General features: G+C 44.2%; 1 protein-coding gene across 2 annotated transcripts in view; it reads right to left on the bottom strand.

Annotated features, from left to right (window-relative positions):
• Positions 1 to 19,531, bottom strand: part of KIAA0040 (KIAA0040 ortholog) — an 84,006-nt gene that overhangs the window by 14,075 nt on the left and 50,400 nt on the right. Inside the window, exon 2 of one of the 2 annotated variants that reach the window (XM_077453203.1) lies at positions 13,956 to 14,090. The exons of the other annotated variant lie outside the window; for it this stretch is intronic. The gene's annotated coding sequence lies outside the window, so the exon portion shown is untranslated. The remainder of the gene's footprint in view (positions 1 to 13,955; positions 14,091 to 19,531) is intronic. 2 annotated transcript variants of the gene reach the window in all.

The raw sequence follows: 19,531 nt of genomic DNA, 5'->3' as shown, positions 1-19,531 counted from the left end.
TGTACGCAAATAGACTTTTTATCATTTTGTTCCCACAAATAGAGCTTTCTTTTGGTGGTATTTGATCACCTTTGTGTTTTTTATTTTTTGGTAAACAAATAAAAAAAGACCGGAAATTTTGAAAAAAAAAAAAAGTTTATTTTGTTTCTGTTATAAAATTTTGTAAATAAGTACATTTTCTCCTTCACTGATGGGCACTGATAAGGTGGCACCAATGAGGTTACACTGATGGGCACTGATGATGGGCACTGATGATGGGCACTGATAGGTGGCACTGTTGGGTGGCACTGCTATGCAGCACTGATGGGTACTTATGGGTGGCACTGATAGGCAGCACTGCTGGGCACTGATAGGTGGCACTGCTGGGCACTGATACCTGGCACTGATGGGCACTGATAAGCAGCACTGATAGATGGCACTGATAGGCATCACTGATGACACTGGCAGGCATTGGGGATGACCACTAATTTGCAGCTGCCTGGGCACTGATTGGCAGGTGGCTGGGCACATATTGGCATTTCCCTGGGGGTCTAGGGTGGCATATCTGGTGGTCCAGTTTGGTGGCAATCCCTGGTGGTCCCGGCGGCATCCTGATGGTCCTGGGCAGGCATCCGATAAACAATCAGCACAGACTCCCCTGTAAGGAGACCAGCCAATCGGCTCTCCTCTACTCATGTCTGTCAATGGCTCTTCCTGTTTACCACATGATCAGCTGTGTCCAATCACAGCTGATCACAATGTAAAGAGCCTTTGTCAGAGGCTCTTTACCAAGATCGGTGCAGCGGTGTGTCAGACTTACACACCGCACCACCGAGCGCCTCGATCCGTGCCGCCACGGGTGTGCGGCGGCTGTTATCCAGCTGGATGTCCTATGAAACCCAGTCAAAATAACTGAACCACTTTAACCACTTCCCGCCTGGCCTATAGCAGAATGACAGCCTGGGCAGGAAGTGGTTAAAGTGATTCTAAAGGCTCACTTTTTATTGTTTTTACATAACAAAGCTGTTATCATTACCTGCTCTGTGTAATGGTTATGCACACAGAGCATCCCCAATCCTCCTCTTCTCAGGTCCCCTGCTGGCATCCCCTGCCACTTTCTATGGGGGCACTTGCGCATGCTTTCTCCCGAGTTGGCTCTGTGTGTCCATAAGACACACTGAGCAAGGCTTGGCCCAGCTTCCAGCTCCCTCCTTACTGGCCAAGGCCTCCCAATACTGTGTCTGAGCTATTGAGGGGAGAGAGAGCTGAACTGAGATTGTGTTTATGTAAGTATGGAGGGGGGGGGGGGGGTGTGGTTGCTCGGTGTTAGCTGCTTGCAGAAGAATTTTACCTTGATGCATGCGATTCATTAAGTTAAAAAAAAAACTTCTGACTTTAGAACCACTTTAACACCATCTGGGGGTCTTTCCAATTAAAGAGGGAGTCCACTGGAAAAGAAAATATTAAAAGCCAGCAGCTATAAATACTACAGCTGCTGACTTTTAATAAATGAACACTCACCTGTCCCAGAGTCCAGCGATGTTGGCAGCCAAGGCCGACCGATCACTCGACTCTCGGCTGAGGAGATCAGGAAGTGAAGCGTTGTGGCTTCACTTCCTGGTTCCCTACTGCGCATTCGCGAGTCGCGCAGCGCAATGGGAATGGTCCTCGCTGTCTCTGGGACCCGTGTGTGTCTCCGTGTGGGAGAGGAAGAAGCATAGACTCCCGTGGGAGTCTATGCCCGGAAGTGGGTGCAAATACCTGTCTTAGACAGGTATCTGCACCCCCCCTCCCCCCTGAAAGGTGCCAACTGTGACACCGGAGGGGGGGAGGGTTCCGATGAGCGGAAGTTCCTCTTTAGGGTGGAACTCCGCTTTAAGAAACAAATTGCCTGGAGTTGGGCTTTGAAATGTTACTAAACCCACAACAGTAAAATCATTCTGTATATGCAGTAAAGCATGCTTGTTATACTCACCATAGAACTTAAGGGGTTAATCCTGCGCATTGTGCAAAAAGGCTGTTTGCGTTTGTCTCCTCTGATCCTTTCCTTCTTTCCCAGTCTGCAATTCATCTCCTGATAGTACAGAGCCTTGGGGACACTCTGCACATGCTCAGTTTGGTGTGTATTGCTAAAGAGTTTTTTTTTTTCTTCGGAGGGTGCATGTGATTGGCACAGGGCCAATCAGCAATGTCCAGACAGAGTGTCAGGGGTCCTGCAGTCTCATAGGACAGTCAGAGGAGGATGAAAACTCCTCCTACAAGCTATAACCAGACACTGATAGAAGTCATAAAACTGCTATATACTGCTGATGAGAAAAGGTATTTAGCAGTTTATATTTACTAAAATAATTGCATTTCCATGTTCTGTGTACTGTGAGAGTCCAAATGTAGTGAATGCAGGGTCCTGGGTTTAGTAACAGTTTAAATTATTATAAATACTTGACTATTCATTTTAAAGAGGAAGTAAACCCTGATGGGTTTACTTCCTCTTTCATTCCCTGCAAAGGCAAAGCATAATGGACTACTATGCATTGCATAGTAGTCCATTATGTGTCACTTACCTGACACAGGAGCCAGCGATGTCACCGCTGTCCCCTGTAGTCCGGCGCATCCATCTTCTCGGTGGGGTCTCGCAGCTCCGCCGCTGTCATTCGGCGAAGCCGCGATGACGTCACTCGCGAGAATGCGCGCGGGAGCCGACACGCGCAGCATCTCCGTCGTTGAAGATGCTGCGCTCAGTGCGGTGTCTGTCTTCGGGCAAATATCTCCTAAACCGTATAGGTTTTTTTTTTTTGGACCTACAGGTAAGCCTTACAACCACTTTAACCTAATCTGGGAATGTCCTGCACTGCACTAAATACAGAGAAAAATTAGGTCACCAACCCGGATGTGATGTTTGAAAGACTGGCTGGCCAAAAATACAAATAATTTGGCAGGTAACAAAGAAGATTCCTGCTCTTACCACTGTTCTTACCACCACAGCATCTAGCACATGGGTAGGTAACCCCCAGCACTCGTGCCGCCAGTGGCACTCAAAGTCTCTTTTGCCAGCACTCGACTCCCTCCCCATCAGCAGCGCAGGGAAGTGTCAGTGGAACACTAATGCATTCCAATATCAGAGTTCCCCACACCACTCCTGCACTGAGGGGGAGGAACTGCGCCCCCACACATTGTAAAAGATGGGAAACATTGGTTCTCTAACTTTGCTGTAGATGCGATTGTCAGCTTTTGTGATGGGGAAGAGATTGGGTGCAGTTCTGCTAGGGGGTAGCGGCCCCTGTTTCCAGGAGAAGGAGGACTGTCATTGGCCTTTGCCTTGGAGCTCACTTTTCCCTCGGGACTCTCAACTAGCTCCTTCACTGAGGTCCCCTGAAGTTTTCCACCAGTTTTGGGAAGAATAGTTCCTGTAAGGCTTTCAGAACATCCGTGAGTAATTGAGGGCTGATGGCGGCCTTGGGACACTCAACCTAAAAGTGTCCAACCTCCCCACATCCATATCATATCTTCTCTTGTCCTTGGAGAGAACTCCCCATTTTTGTACTTGTTTTTGTACTTTCTCTTGGGTCTCCATTACCGCATCAAGGCATAATACATCTGAGTCTGGGCTTGAACTACCTAAGCCAAAAGTTCGGTTGCTGGCACCTGCTGGCTTATTAGTGCCAGGAATGGACATCCCTACCGGTTCAGACTCAGTTCCACTGTCCTCATCTGAGAAACTCATCTCCGCTTGAACAGCTCAGGCCACCACTTTCTCCCTATTTCCAGCAATAGGACCCACCTCCCTGGTTCTTTGGCTTTTCTCTTCTAATAAAGCCTCTTCTTCTCAATACTTCTCTTATCAGTTCAGGATATGTAGACACGACTTTGGTTCTCTTTAGTAACAACTTTAATACAATCGGATGATTTGGCCTAGTCATGTGCAGAACCCGGTCTAGACAAGCTTGGTCGGCATCTTTGAGATCAATACCCCTCTTGAGGATAATATGATGCAGCATTCTTTCTACTCAAGATATGTACTCAGACAGACTCTTCCCTTTCTGCTGGTGGGTGTGGTTGAATTTGTACTTCAGATCTGCAATAGTTTCAACTCTTCCAAATACAGCATACAGGGTGTCTATGTAGTCCATGGCAACACAAGTTTTCTTTCCTATCCTCAGATTATGAATCACATCAGCTGCCTTGCCTAGAAGACTCTCACTGAGCCGTTGTAATTTCACAGCCCCTGAAACACTCTATTCTTCCATGGCCAGCAGAGCTTGACTCATCCAGGTTTCAAACTCATCTTCCCCTACAGTAGTTGGTAACTGTCCTGAGAAAAACCTCTCCAGTCTCCAGCACCATTCTTCACTATTCAAACTATTGACTAGCCAGCTGATTTCTCTGTAAAAATAGAGAGGCAGGACATTGGCCCCTTGGGGGTCAGCTCTTACCGATACTGGGCCTTTTTCCTGAGCCCTTGATGGGGGCTGTTGCTCAGCAGGTTCTCTCCCCACTTTGAGCGGAATCACTCTAACAATTACTCCTTTTGTAAGGCGTACCTGACCAAATAATAGGGATAACAGCGCAAACCCAGTTGAGTCACTCCTTAATGAAATGCCAGTTAAGACGGTGGGCCACAACAGATAATTATATACACATATGTACAATGGAGTACCACTTGAACATAACCTGAAAGGAAAAGTGTCAGCAGAGTATAAGCAGAAAATAAGCAGAGGTTAAGTATCAATTCTGACAATACTTCTATAAAGAGAAATCCAGGCCGGCCTGTTTAACCATTGATCCTATTGAGAGAAAAAGACAGAAGGTCCCTGTTGAAGATCTGATGGTCTTCACCGGCATTTGGAGCTCAATAGTGGTATCCAATAAGGTGTAGTAACAGAGTGGTAGTATATCTGGTGATGACTGTAGCGAAAGATGCTTATGTATGGTGTTCAAATAAAGGTGCAGTGAAGTGTTCCCAAAGTAAAGCTGTCTGTGCACAGTGTCCAACAAAGGAAAGGTTTGCAACGATGGGCTGTGGCCCTCTCACCAATGACCAGACGGATTTGATGCCTTCCAGCTTGTGAATCTCAGATAGACGTCCTGGCTGGAGACGCGCTTGTGATGATCACCCATTGCGGAGCATGAATCGTGGGTTGCTGCACTGTAGAGGTGGTGCTGATCAGATTTCGGATGAACAGCAGTTAACACTGGACCCCTTCTCAGTCAGGTTGGATGACTGTAGACCACGTGGTAGGCCGCAAACCTCACTCCCCTCACACGGAGAGATCCTTCAGACACAAGGCCTGGGAGGAAGAGAGCTGTGGGGCGGATCTCTGGTCTCTTTTATAGCTCTTCCCAGCAATCTTTTTGGTGATAGCAAGGACCCCTGGGATATGTAGTTCGGTTGTACAGTCATGTAGGCAAATAGCCATCTGATGGAACTACTAGTCCCACAATCCATTTGGTTGGGCTCACAAATATGATGTCAGTCTTGTAACGCTGGGCACTAGAGGGACAATATGATATGCAGACAGGGCAGGGAATAGCTGTTCATTGCAATTGTAGTCCATATTGCTACACTAACTATATAAAACGGAGCTTAGTTCAGTGAAAAATATGGGTGTCTAATTGCTACAGACATTTGAGTAACGTATTTTATTTGCCTAAAGTAATAAAACCATTACATTAAACTTGTCTTGAATGGCATACAGCACTAATAAGCTAAAAGTTTTGAAGCCATTTCACTTTAGGCAGTGGATAACAGGGTTTATTAATGAAACGCTGCGACATTCAATGAATTTTGCAGAATGCCAATACTCAACATTAGCTGGTCAGAAATAATTGCCAAGTCTGTGTATTTTAATTGCTGTTCGATTGAAATAGTTATTTTATGGGATCAATGTAAAACAAGTCAAACTAGAGGTCTTGTTATTAATCTAGAGATCTGCGGATAAGGATAGACTGCAATTAGAGCCCTGAAAGGTGTACACAGCACAGAGTACACACTATAATATCTTGTATAAATTCCTTTTTAATTTAAAGGAGACATACATTAGAAGGACAAGCTGCTAGATGATATCAGATGTAGAGAATTGTACTTTTTTCTGCCTTTTTTATCTACAAAAGTGAACTGTACTGGTCTTCAATAAAAGGAGTACTGCATTTAGCCTGATTCACTAACAGGCTAAATGAGTTTATGTCTTAATCTGGGCATACATGGTTCAGTTCTTTTTGTTCAGCCAGCAAAAAATTCCTGCATCCACACAACCAAGATGGATGTGAGAATACCCCCACCGGGACATTGTGGGGTTGATATACTAAACTGGAGAGTGCAACAAAAATCTGGTGCGGCTCTGCATACAAACCAATCAGCTTCCATTTTTTTTTTTTGTGTTCAAAGCTTAATTGAACAATCTGGAGATAGAGATAGAAGATTGAAGCCGATTGGCTTCCATGCACAGCTGCTATGGATTTAGCATTCCCCAGTTTTAACAAATCAACCCCTGTATTTTAACAGCAAGGGCAAGACACAGATCGAAATTCGGCCAGTCCCTGAACTGCCCCGGTTTTGATCCTTGTGTATCCAGCTTTACTCTTTGTGTATTTGGCCTGCTTTCACATGCTGTCTCTGGGAAGGTATAAATTGGACCACTGTCATCATGTGTTAGGTATGAGCTACCTCTGATTACTTCAATTGTTTGGTTTTTTTTGTTTGTTTATTTTGGGAGATTTCTCTTTTCTTCCTGTCTTGTCCTGAGACACAACAGGAAAGATTTTTTTTGACATGAGTGCAATTTTTCCTTGGATTGCTTCCACTCACCCAATTCCGTGGACTCTTAGGCACCTTTCACACATGCGGACAGTATGTCCCTATTTTATCCATCCGTTTGCGGATGAAATACAGACATACATTCATCCCTATGGGATAGCGGGTGTCTGTGGATGAACATCCGCAGACACCCGCTATTGTCCACCTCCGCAATTGTCCGATTCTGCAGACGGAGGAAAATACTATTTTTCTATCCGTCTGCAGAGCGGATCGGATGAACACGGACAGACGGTCCATGCTCATCCGATCCCCCATAGAAGAGAACGGAGAGCTGACAGGGCGGTCCCTACACAGTGTGCCGTTGTCCCCGCTGAGCGAGCGGATCATCACGGGGCGGACCATTACTGATCCGTCCCGTGTGAAAGGGGCCTTAATAGTATATGAGTCATATGCGCTATATTAAGTTGTGTGTAATGTCCATACACCGCCATCAGATATCTCCAATGCAGTGAATAAGTGGTGTCTTCATAAATCATCGCACCATAGGATGTAAAAACAAAATGTGTCTTCTTTCACCAGTCCCTAGGCAAACATCCTACTCAGCAAACACCCATCACAGGTAGTCATAATGAGCACATGGAGCAGAAATGTATCCTCCGAGGAAAGGGAAGCGGATCACTGGAATGCACACCCACAGGGTAAGAATAATATGACACATATTTGAAGAAGAAGAAGGGATCGTCTAGTGCAGTTTGATCATTTATTTATTCACACACTACCCCTTAGTGTAGTGGTTCTCACACTATCCATTTGTTAGCACCACTAGATCAAGGTTTCTCAACCAGGGTTCCATGAAGATCCAAGGTTCCTCCAGAGGTTACTAGGGGTTCCTTGAGCAATGAGCAATTTCTGCCTTTCAGATAAGTTCCCAATGACACCATTGATATTTTTAGGTATATGTAAGGAGCTCATTCTTCCCAATGTCCACAAGTGTAAGGAGCATTCTTCCTACTGACCATCATACTAATGTACCATGAATTGTAGATATAGTCATTGTTAGCAGGGGTTCCCTGAGACCAGAAAGGGTTCCTCTGTGCTGAAAAGGTTGAAAAAGGCTGCACTAGATGGTGCAGTAATACTGATTTACATATGGTACCTATGCTCCACCTCTAAAGGGGGCAAGGGTATTAATACAGAACTTTTAATATGTAATGATAATATTGATATAGAACTGACAGTCACCAGCTCTCTGCTCAGGCATCTCTGAGAACCAAGAGATCGGCTCTTTTATATATAAGAGGTTGTACAGCCTTAGTAGAGCAGCAGCCGCTCATACAGCATGTTATCTACACTAATTAATTAAGGTTTATCATAAATAAATCCCATTCACATTCAAATTTGATTTAGATCCTAGCGTGGGCACATACACATAGTTGCACAACAGGAAAGATATCTCTAAAAAATTAGAGGAAATCCCTTCAAAGACAGTTGCCACCAGACCAAAACAGGTTTCCCATCATCTGTTCCTGTGCCAACCAATAAAATGTTGGCTTTCTGATGAGTTTAGGGCTTAAAAATACAGTATCTACCGGTATGGACTCCAAACACTTATTTAAACGCTGTATTGCAAGCACTTGACACAGCAGCTGGCGGAAACAAGCAAGCAAGAAATTAAATTTGACAGAGGTCACAACTATTTTTCACTATATAAAAAAATGGCTGGCCTACTTTGAAATGTCTGCAGTATAAACAAAACATAATAGAGTCATGAGATCCTTTATCGGGTCAGAATCATACAAAATGAAGAATAGCCTGACTGTCATTTTCCTTTTCTGGGAAACGCTCATTACGCTGGTGAAGCTTTATAAATCTAAACATTTAGACATTTCTGTTTCCCTTCATGGTGTTATTAAGTAACATAGCTGAATGGGAAGCAATTGAAAGAGCTCCTCTAAAACTTGACAGCTGTGAAGGAGTCTAGAGTTTCCCAACTTGTGATGACTGCTCTTAGCCAACACATGGGAGTGAAGGCCGAGGGAGATTTAAACAAGTTAGATTACGCAAAAAAAAAAAAAAGAAGAGAAAAAGAAACGTCACAAATGTCACAGTTACCAGCTCACAGAGAACATTGTGTAGCTAGCAGTGCAGTCAACTGGCAAATAGCAGGAGCCTGATTCACAGCCCCAGCCCTGCCCTGGAATGTGGTTTTTACATCTGCCTTCAGTACTGAGAGCTCACCACATTGGTATTTACTATCACATGGGGGGGGGGGAACCAACAGTGTGGCTGTGTATACCTCACATCTCTACCGTGCCATGTCTGAGTCAGCGGTGAGCAACCTGTTAAAGTTTAAAGTAGTACTAAAGTTTAGTGTTTTTGAGTATTTCATCTGTACGGAACACTAAACAGAAGGCGAGAAACATTTATTTAAAAAAAAAAAATGTATAATTATTATTTTCACCGCTGCAGCCTTTGGGTTCCTGTACAAACTTGCAGTTGGGTGTGTGTGTGATGCACTGCATACTAGCCTGCTTGACTCCCCATCTTGGGACTGCATGTCCCAAAATTGATAAGGTCATGGTGCATGCATGCATGCCTCAGCAGCCTTCCTTTGCTGCCTGGTCATGTCAGCACAGGCAGTGTCATAGCATTCTCTCTCTACCAGCAAAACACACATAAAGGTGAATCCATAGGACCCCGCAATGCAACAGAGTCACCCAAAAACAAGGAACCTGGGGTAGCGATCAATACCTGTAAGTGGTCCAGGTGTCCTATGCATGTGTCTTGACAACAATGTCATATTTTAACTGATCGCTGACCGCCCTATAGCAGTTTTAGTGCTACAAGGCGGCAGCTGTGCTCCGAATCATGTATATATACATGATTTCGCACTTCCACTGTGTGCGCACTGATTACACACAGTGGAAGCAGATGGGTGGTTCTCGGGTAGTACTCAATGTCTGCCAGCAACCGCCGATTGTCGGGTAGAGAGACAGAACTGTGATCTGCCTATGTAAATAAGGCAGATTGCCGTTCAGACAGGTGGGAAGGGATGGAGTTTGTGTTGTTCTTGCTGAACCGGCCGAGATTCGAACCATGTATGGCCGGTCTTAGTTACAAAATATTCAATCATTTTTTTTTACAAAATATGAACACATTCTAAGACATGGGTGCTCAACCTGTGGCCCTCCAGCTGTTGCGGAACTACAAGTCTCACAAGGCATTGCAAGCTGTGGACAGTTACAAGCATGACTCTCAAAGGCAGTGGCATGATGGGACTTGTTGTTCCGCAACAGCTGGAGGGCCACAGGTTGAGCACCCATGTTCTAAGATATCTGTTGTTATGTAAGTATATAAATATAAAAAATATTAATATTAAATATTATATGAGTTTGTTAATTTTTCCTATATATGGAGACTTTTGGGACACCCTGAATATTGCCAAAAGTTTTTGGACACCTCAAAATCAAACCTACCCTATGTGAGTGACCAAAGGTTTGTGAACACCCCTCCAAATCATTGTGTTCAGGACTGTTATTGCCACAATAAATACATTTTAGACAATTGTGCTCTACCACTACCAACCTTGTGCCAACAGTTGAGGAAAGACCCTTTTCTCTTCTAGCATTAATGTGTCCCTGTATACAAATTCAAGTCCATAAAGACATGGTTTGAGGTGTTTGCTATGAACTCAAGTGACCAGTGGCATAACTAGAACCTTCAGGGCCCCGATGCAAGAAACCATGAAAAGCCCCCCTGAACCCCAGCCAGGGCCCTTCCCTCCGAGTCTGGCGGTGGAACTCCAGGGCGTGGTCACAGGTATGACCTTTGTGAGCCCTGTAGTTCCACCACTGGTATCAGTAGTTTTTTTTTATTAGTTTTTTTTCCATTTTTAGGTGCCCCATTGGGGGACTGTCCCTAGGCAGAATGGGGTTTCCGTCCCCAGAAGAGATAAGGTTCTTTTCTCCAGGGCAGATGAAGTTACTGCCCCCAGATGAGAAGGGGTCCCTGTCCCCAGGGGAGGTGGGGGTCCCTGTCCCCACGTGAGAAGGGGTCCCTGTTCCCAGGGGGAGATGGAGGGGGTATGTAATAGTGTGTGGGGGATGGGGTCCTCTCACTCACCATGATCAAGCTGTAGGCCACGCACTCATCCATGTTGGCCTGGGCTCCATCCAGTGTGCTGGATGGGGGATTAGCATATCTCCCAGAAAGACCTTTCATCGTCTGTGTATGGGGGAGGAAGGGGGCTGGCAGACAAGCCTGCAGTGTCCTCCGGGGGGATCTCATAGGGCTGTACTGCATCTGTGTGCTTAAAGTTTGTTTACCCGGGAAAAGTATGCAGTGCAGTGTGGGCCGGACTCAGGGGGGGGGCGGGACTCTGGCTGGGGAGAACAGACATCGGACTGAGCGGCAATGCACGGAGCAGGAGAGCAGCCGAGGACACAGGTCATGCGGGGAATGCACAACTAAAGAGCAGCCACTACAGTAGTCGAGCATGGAGCTCTTCCAGTCACCCTCTACCTCCAGCCACTCGTGTGCATGGTGCACTGGTACTCCTAGCTGCCTATGCTTCTGCCGGCCATATGTAGAGGGGGCTGCATGGGCCCCCTGCATCACAGGACCCAGTTGCGGTCACGACTGCTGCACCCCCTATAGTTACGCCCCTGCAAGTGACCTACATGGAACCCTGTCCTAAACCCTACTAAACTCTAGCTAATTGCAAGCCAGGTCTTCTCGTCCAACATTGATACCTGACCTTACAAATGCTATTCTCACTGAATTGGGACAAATTTTCACAGACACACTCCACAAAACCTTCCCAGAAGGGTGGAGGTTGTGAAAGTCCCAATGGGGAGGGGGGGACTCCATAATAATGTCCATTGTGTTGAAATGGGAAGTCTAATAAGCTCATCTAGGTGTCATGGTCAGGTATGTCTCAATGAAAGAGATGTACGCTCAATTATTGTTCTGTCTCACATTTGCTCAGTAAGTGAGAGGAAATATCTCTTATAGGAACATAGCAAAATAATGGGCCCATGCACACTATGCAGAGACGGAGATTTACTAAAACTGGTGCACTCAAAACATGGTGCAGCTGTGCATGGTAGCCAATCAGCTTATATCTACAGTTAGAGCGGAACTTCACTCAAAAGGGGAAATTCCACTTATTTGTATTCCCCCCCCCCTTCCGGACCAGCCGCCGCATTTTTTCTGTGGCAAGTTGGCTCGGCTAGGCAAATCGACGTTACCTTACGTTTGCCGCGCCAATCAGATTCGCTTCAGAACTGATCAGTCTCCAGGCCGAGGCCAATGATTCCTGGCATGAACCTGCTGATTGGTCCTGACGAATGAAATCCTTCCCTGCCTTTGTAAGTGTAAACACAGACAGGGGAAGTGATGTCAACTACGTCTCTCGAATTCTTTTATGTTCCAGAGAGAGGACTAAATGTGAGTTGCACCAACACTACACTGAAACAGTACATATAGGCACATATTTCACCCCCATCGCTCCCCCCCCCCCCCAGTTAACCCCTTCACTCCCTGTCACTGTGTCACCCAGTACAGTGTTCATATTTTTCTTTGATCACTGTACTGGTGTCATTTGTGAAACTAATCAGCATTAGGGTACTTAGTTGTAGCCCCAGATAGTTCTAGGGACCCCCCTAACCCCCCTAATAAAGGTTTAACCCCTTGATCACCCCCTGTCACCAGTGATCACCGTATTAGTGTCACGGGTGATGCTGGTTAGTTAGTTATTTTTTTATAGCATCAGGGCACCCGCCGTATATTACCTAATAAAATGTTTAACCCGCTGATCACCCGGCGGGTGATATCAGTTGGGTTTTAGCATCAATTAGGGTCAGCGTCGCCCCCAGCCAGCATCAGATTGGTGCCAGAAGAGCTAACACCCATGCACGCACGCACGCACGCACTATACATTTCCCTTAGTATTATAGTGTCTGAACGATATCTGATCTGATCAAATCTATACTAGTGTCCCCAGTAGTTTAGGGTTCCCAAAAACGCAGTGTTAGTGGGATCAGCCCTGATACCTGCTAGCACCTGCATTTAGCCCCTCCGCCCAGCCCAGCTCACCCAAGTGCAGTATCGATTGATCACTGTCACTTACAAAACACTAAACACATAACTGCAGAATTCGCAGAGTCGGGCATGATCCCTGCGAACGCTAACAGTTTTTTTTGGTGGGTGATGTGTGACATAAGCGTCTAATGTTGTGCATAAAATGCCAGAACAGTTCAAACCCCCCCAAATGACCCGTTTTTGGAAAGTAGACACCCCAAGCCATTTGTTGATAGGCATGTTCAGTCCATGGAATATTTTATATTTTGCCACAAGTTTCGGGAAAATGACTTACCTTTTTTTTTCTTTTCTTCTTTTTTTACACAAAGTTGTCACTAAATGATATATTGCTCAAACATGCCATGGGCATATGTGAAATTTCACCCCAAAATACATTCATGCTGCTTCTCCTGAGTACGGGGATACCTCATATGTGAGACTTTTTGGGACTGCCTTCAGGATTTCTAAGGGCGTAAAATGGTGATTTTACTTCCTCACTGTTTCGGAGGCCATGAAATGTCAAGATAGGACAACCCCCCCCCCCCCCCCAAATGACCCCATTTTGGAAAGTAGACACTTCAAGCTATTTGCTGAGAGGCATTTTTTCTTTTTACACAAAGTTATCACTATATGCGCAATATATCATTTAGTAACAACTTTGTGTAATTTTTTTTATTTCAAACACTTGCGACAAAACAATAAAATATTCAATGGGATCAACATGCCTCTCAGCAATTTCCTTGGGGTGTCTACTTTCCAAATTGGGGTAATTTGGGGGGATTGTACTGATATACTTGATTCTAAGCATGCATGGAACTTTGTGCGTTGGAATTGTGTACACACGATCTGAATTTCCGACAACGGATTTTGTTGTTAGAAAATTTGAGATCCAGATCTCAAATTTTGTGCGACGGAAATTCCGATGGAAAACGTCCGATGGAGCCTACGCACGGTTGGAATTTTCCCGACAAAAAGCTCCCATCGAACATTTTTCATTGGGAAATCCCACCTTGAGTTAATGTGTGTTGTGGTACATGAGATCGATCTGCGTTTTACTGCCATTTACTGCAACACACTACAAAACAAATAGAAATACAATGTGATATCTTGAAAACATTACTACATTGTAATATTATATACTCACAGACAGTGGTACTTGACAAGTCAGCATATCACATAAAATTCATGCAAGGTGAGTCCTGCTCTGCCAATTGGATGGAGAGATCGTCAACCATTTATTCAATTAGGCAGCATATAGTCACTCCTGGATGTGTGCGTCCTAGCCCAAGATTGCAAAAAAACAAAAAGGTTATTTTTTACTCCATTTTATGCTTTCTTGAGCATAAAGCACAAATACTAACTGAGCATATTATACATATTATACCCCCCACCCCACGCACGCACACCTTTCAAGCATGTAATGGCATTCAGCATTATAGGAATTGTAACAGCAGAAAAAAGCATTAAAACCATATTATGAGGGAGAACAGTAATCTTTTTTTTTCTATATACTTAGGAAACTACCAGCGAGGTTTATAATAATACCTACATAGTAACCGGTAATAAGCTGTAGATACCAATTTAACAAAAAAATGGAATATGCATGCACATTCTACCTATTGTCAAGGAACTGTTATTTTAAAGTTGTAATTATCACTGACTATTGAGCAACTGTCATCTTTGTCTTAAAAATATTTCACATACTGCCTTGAGCATTCACTATTTAAAAAAAAAAAAGAGAAGAAGAAGCCATGGAATACATTTGTTTGTAGAATGTGGAAAAAAGACACAAACTCACATATAGGATTTTGCTTAAATGTCAAGCTGGCCCAGACACCCCTAAGTAATGGCATTATCTCTGTACAAGCTATGCTTCTTGTGTCTAGAATTCACTATTGGAGGCAGCAGGGGGCCTGCCATAGGCATGTGCACAGTGTGTGCCGGCTGTGCCTAATCACCCCATGCAGTGCCAATTCACCCTGCTGCCCTACTGACAAATTCTGATGCCCTACTGACTGACAGCATCTACTGCTCTACTGACACACCAACATCTTCCCTACTGACACGTCCACTGCTCTATTCTCACCCATGGCTTCCAACTGTCCCTGATTTGGAACAAAGTCCCGCTTTCCTTCTAATTTGTCCCTCATTTTGGTCTGATCTATATTTTTGTACATAAAATGCACTTTTTATCTTTCAAAAAGTGTTTCCCTGTGCTAAACATTTCATCCAATTTGTTAATTGCTGCATTTCTACAGTTTCTTAAGCCAAAGGAATAGTAGTGGTTAAATAAAAAGCACTTGTGGGTTTAACAATTTTTTTAATATAATTCTCCTTTTATGGGGGTGTGGCAGGGTGTGTGTCCTATGCCTACATACTTTTGCTAATAGATGTCTCTCATTTCCATCTCAAAAAGTTGGGAGGTATGTCTCACCATCAACTGTCCTTCTGACATATCCTCTGCCTTAATTACTCTGTCCACTGCGCTACTGCTTCTATCTACTGCTCTACTGACACCGTCCATGCTTTAAAACATTTCAAAATGTTAGTTTACATTTATTTTAAAGAATATATGTATGTGTGTGTGTGTGTGTGTGTGTGTGTGTATATATATATATATATATATATATATATATATATATATATATATATATATATATATATATATATATATATATATATATATATATAATGTGTATGTATATATATATATATATATATATATATATATATATATATATATATACATACATACATACCTCCCAACTTTCTGAGATGGGAATGAGAGGGACACACCAATTAGCAAAAGTATGTGGGCATTGGACACACCCCCTGTCACGCTCCTGGTGAAGTAGAATTGTACAAAAAAAAATGGTTGGTTGAACCCAGAAGTGCTTTTTTACCACTAGTATGTAGCTATTTAACAATTGGATGAAAGGTTTAGCACTGAGAAACACATTTTGAAAGACAAGTAATCAGGAGCGGACTGACAACTCATGGGGCCCCCGGGCAATAGGAGATTATGGGGCCCCCAGGCAATCAGAGATTATGGGGCCACACAGTATACACAAACAGACACACACAGTATACAATCACACAGTATACACATACATGTACACACAGTATACACAGACATGCTTCTATTGGCTGAGAAAGTACTGGAGAGGTGGGGCAGCTATAATCTCTGGATTTTTAGACCAAAAGGATGTCGGTAAGGAACATTTCAGAGACAGATGTAAAAAAAAAACACAGATTTTTACATACTGTCCCTGGTTTTACTGAGGCTGGCAACCCTGATGGGGCCCCCTGGCGGCCCAGGGCCCTCGGGCAGTGCCTGAGTGGCCGAATGGTCAGTCCGCCCCTGCAAGTAATGCATTTTATATACAAATATATAGATCAGACCAAAATGAGGGACAAAAGAGGAGGAAAGAGGGACAGAGGGACATTGCTCCAAATCAGGGACAGTCCCTCGAAAACAGGGACAGTTGAGAGGTATGTATATATACACATGCACACACGCACATGTGCTAGAAGCTTTGGGATACACACCCTAATGGAATAGGCCTGCGCACACCTATGGGGTTTGTATTATATGCCAAAATACTGTTCAATTGTACAGACCACCCATAGAGAAAGGAGAGATTATTTCATGTTTTGTGAACTCTAAAAAGCCTTCTGACTCCTCTTACCATCACTGCACCTCATCCTTCTATAGTTCTCTGGCAGAATTTAGTAAAAAGTGTCCAGATGGCACAGATCTGAGATAATTGGTTTGTGAAAACATGGTACTATTGGTTTGAATATACTAGTTCTGTAGAATATAAAGCCCTGCTGGCTAATTAATAAATCTGGCTGCTAAGGGCCCACCCTTACATTCATATGGAAGTTTAGTCACAAATGGTTTTCTGCTTTCAGAGGTGGCTGAACACCCCCTCTGGATGCAGCAACATTGTGTTTTACGACCGAATACAAACTGTCCGAATTGCTATTAAGCATGGACATGCAGGTTGCCTCCAGGGTCAATCAGTAGCTCCATTGGCATGGAACTGCTTAGATGAGGAGTAGAGGTACTGGTCATTAATTTGCATACCCCCCAACTTTCTGAGATGGGAATGAGGGACACCTATCAGCAAAAGTATGCAGGCATAGGACACCCCCCCCCCTCGCCACTCCCCCTTAAAGGAGAATTATACAAAAATCTCCTTATCCCTTATATTGGCTTTTGGAATTTACAAATGCAGCAATTTAGAAATTGGGTGAAAGGTTTAGCACTGGAAAATACATTTTGATAGATAAAAAGTGCGTTTTATATACATCTATATAGATCAGACCAAAATGAGGAGCAATGAGGGACAGAGGGACATTGCTCTCCAAATCAGGGACAGTCCCTCCAAATCAGGGACAGTTGGGAGCTATGCCACCCTGTAGCAGTAAAGCTTCTATAGGGCGGTCACTAAATGGTTAATGGTATATTGGTACATAGGACGGTCCCTCAAAATCAGGGGCAGTTGGGAGCTATGACTTTGTAGACAGCTACAACTGTTTGCACCCAGTGTGTGCAAGCAGCTTTTACAACCGCCAGCTACAATCCGCTGATTTTTTGCCAGGAGCCACCCCTGACCACAGATAAACTGCTGTGTGAATGTCTGCTAATATATCTGCTCTGTATCTATTTTACTTCACTCTGGAGTAAATCAGGTCCTATGGCTCCACTGAGACCCCAGGGAGGTTTGTTGGCACACAGATTCCAATGCAGCGATAACATTTTTTATGTTGAAGCTGCTAAAGAAAGTACCGGGCTGAGAAAAGCATAATCACTCCATAAAAGGGAAATAAGTACATTTCAGGATTTGCACATGGCAGCTTGGGATTCACGGAACTCTTTTTTCCGCAAAGATGAAGTTACACTCTAAAACAATTTCCAGGGATATACTATGTATGTTCTCACTTCAATGTCATTTCAACACCTACCTACACCAAATCCATACAGTTGTTGCAATGAAATATTGCATTTTTGCTAAATGAATAACAATACACAACACAAAATATATTTTGTTACTGTTAAGCTAGGTGCACATAGGGTTGCCGCCAGTTCGGGATTCACCCGGACAGTTCGGGTTTGGAATCATGTGTCTGGGTTTCAGACTGTCTGGACTGACTGGACTAAGTCTCCCCCCTTCTCTCTACTGCCTCTAAGTGAGTACGCTAAGGTAAATCAGGGATCTCAGAGCACTCATTACATCAGAGCTCCCCCTTACATCAGAGTCCTCTTTGTACACCAGAACATCTTATGTTAGAGTCTCCAGAGTCCTTCCTTACATCAGAGTCTGCAGAGTCCCCCCTTACACTAAAAAGGAACTCTGCGAGTTCAGATGTAAAAGGGAAAAATCTGTGGACTATGATGTAAAGGGGGAACTCTGTGGACTATGATGTAAAGGAGAACTCTGCGGACTCTGATGTAAAGGGGGAACTCTGTGGACTATGATGTAAAGGGGAAGTCTGTGGACTCTGATGTAAAGGGGGGACTCTGTGGACTATGATGTAAAGGGGGAACTCTGTGGACTATAATGTAAAGGGGGAACACTGTGGACTATGATGTAAAGGAGAACTCTGTGGACTCTGATGTAAAGGGGGAACTCTGTGGATTCTGATGTAAAGGGGGAACTCTGTGGATTCTGATGTAAAGGGGGAACTCTGTGGACTATGATGTAAAGGGGGAACTCTGTGGACTATGATGTAAAGGGGGAACTCGGTGGACTATGATGTAAAGGGGGAACTCTGTGGACTATGATGTAAAGGGGGGACTCTGTGGACTATGATGTAAAGGGGGAACTCTGTGGACTCTGATGTAAAGGGGGAACTCTGTGGACTATGATGTAAAGGAGAACTCTGTGGACTCTGATGTAAAGGGGGAACTCTGTGGACTATGATGTAAAGGGGAACTCTGTTGACTATGATGTAAAGGGGGAACTCTGTTGACTATGATGTAAAGGGGGAACTCTGTGGATTATGATGTAAAGGAGAACTCTGTGGACTCTGATGTAAAGGGGAACTCTGTGGACTTTGATGTAAAGGGGGACTCTTGTGATTAACTTCATATGATTAGATGTGTTATTCCAATAGCAACATCTATGCATAGATTATCTTTGCATACTATGAAAAAAAAATTGCTGTGCGATGCTGAAGTGTTTGGGTTTGACTTGAAGAAAAGGTCGCAACCCTAGGTGCGCACTAGTCCGTGCTCTGAAAATTGATCTGTGATCGCTTTTCAGAGTGCGGCTGCTGTCAGGCGTTCACGCCGTGATTCCGCCACCTCCTGAATGCCTGTTCTAATGCCCAACTCCAGACAAAAAAAAAAGGATCGGAGCATCAGGTAAGTACAGTATATCTCCCTTCATCTCTTTCCTAGAGAAAAACAAGCAATCAAGGTTGCAGGAAAGAAATTTGCATGATTCCCCCATCAACACAGACCGTGTTGACAGGGGAATCAGAAATTGTCTGCTCCTGGCAGGGGCGGATGGGGGAAGCTGTCCCTGCCGGGAGAGGACAGTGATTATCGCTAGCAGCTATAGGAGCTGCTAGCAATAATTGGAAGAGAACTTGGCAGGCTGGTTGTACTCAAGTTAATCAGTTGATCGACTTGGTACATTCAGCCTGTCCATTAAGGGTCGAATCCCGGCCGGTTCAGATTTGAAGCGTGTATGGCCGACCTAACACTTG

The sequence above is a fragment of the Lithobates pipiens genome, unplaced genomic scaffold (genome assembly GCF_037356315.1).
Source record: "Lithobates pipiens isolate NorthernLeopardFrog02 unplaced genomic scaffold, aLitPip1_a1.2 Scaffold_23, whole genome shotgun sequence".
Classification (NCBI taxonomy): domain Eukaryota; kingdom Metazoa; phylum Chordata; class Amphibia; order Anura; family Ranidae; genus Lithobates; species Lithobates pipiens.
Note: the sequence above shows the minus strand (reverse complement) of the source record. Positions and strands in the feature narration are given on the sequence as shown.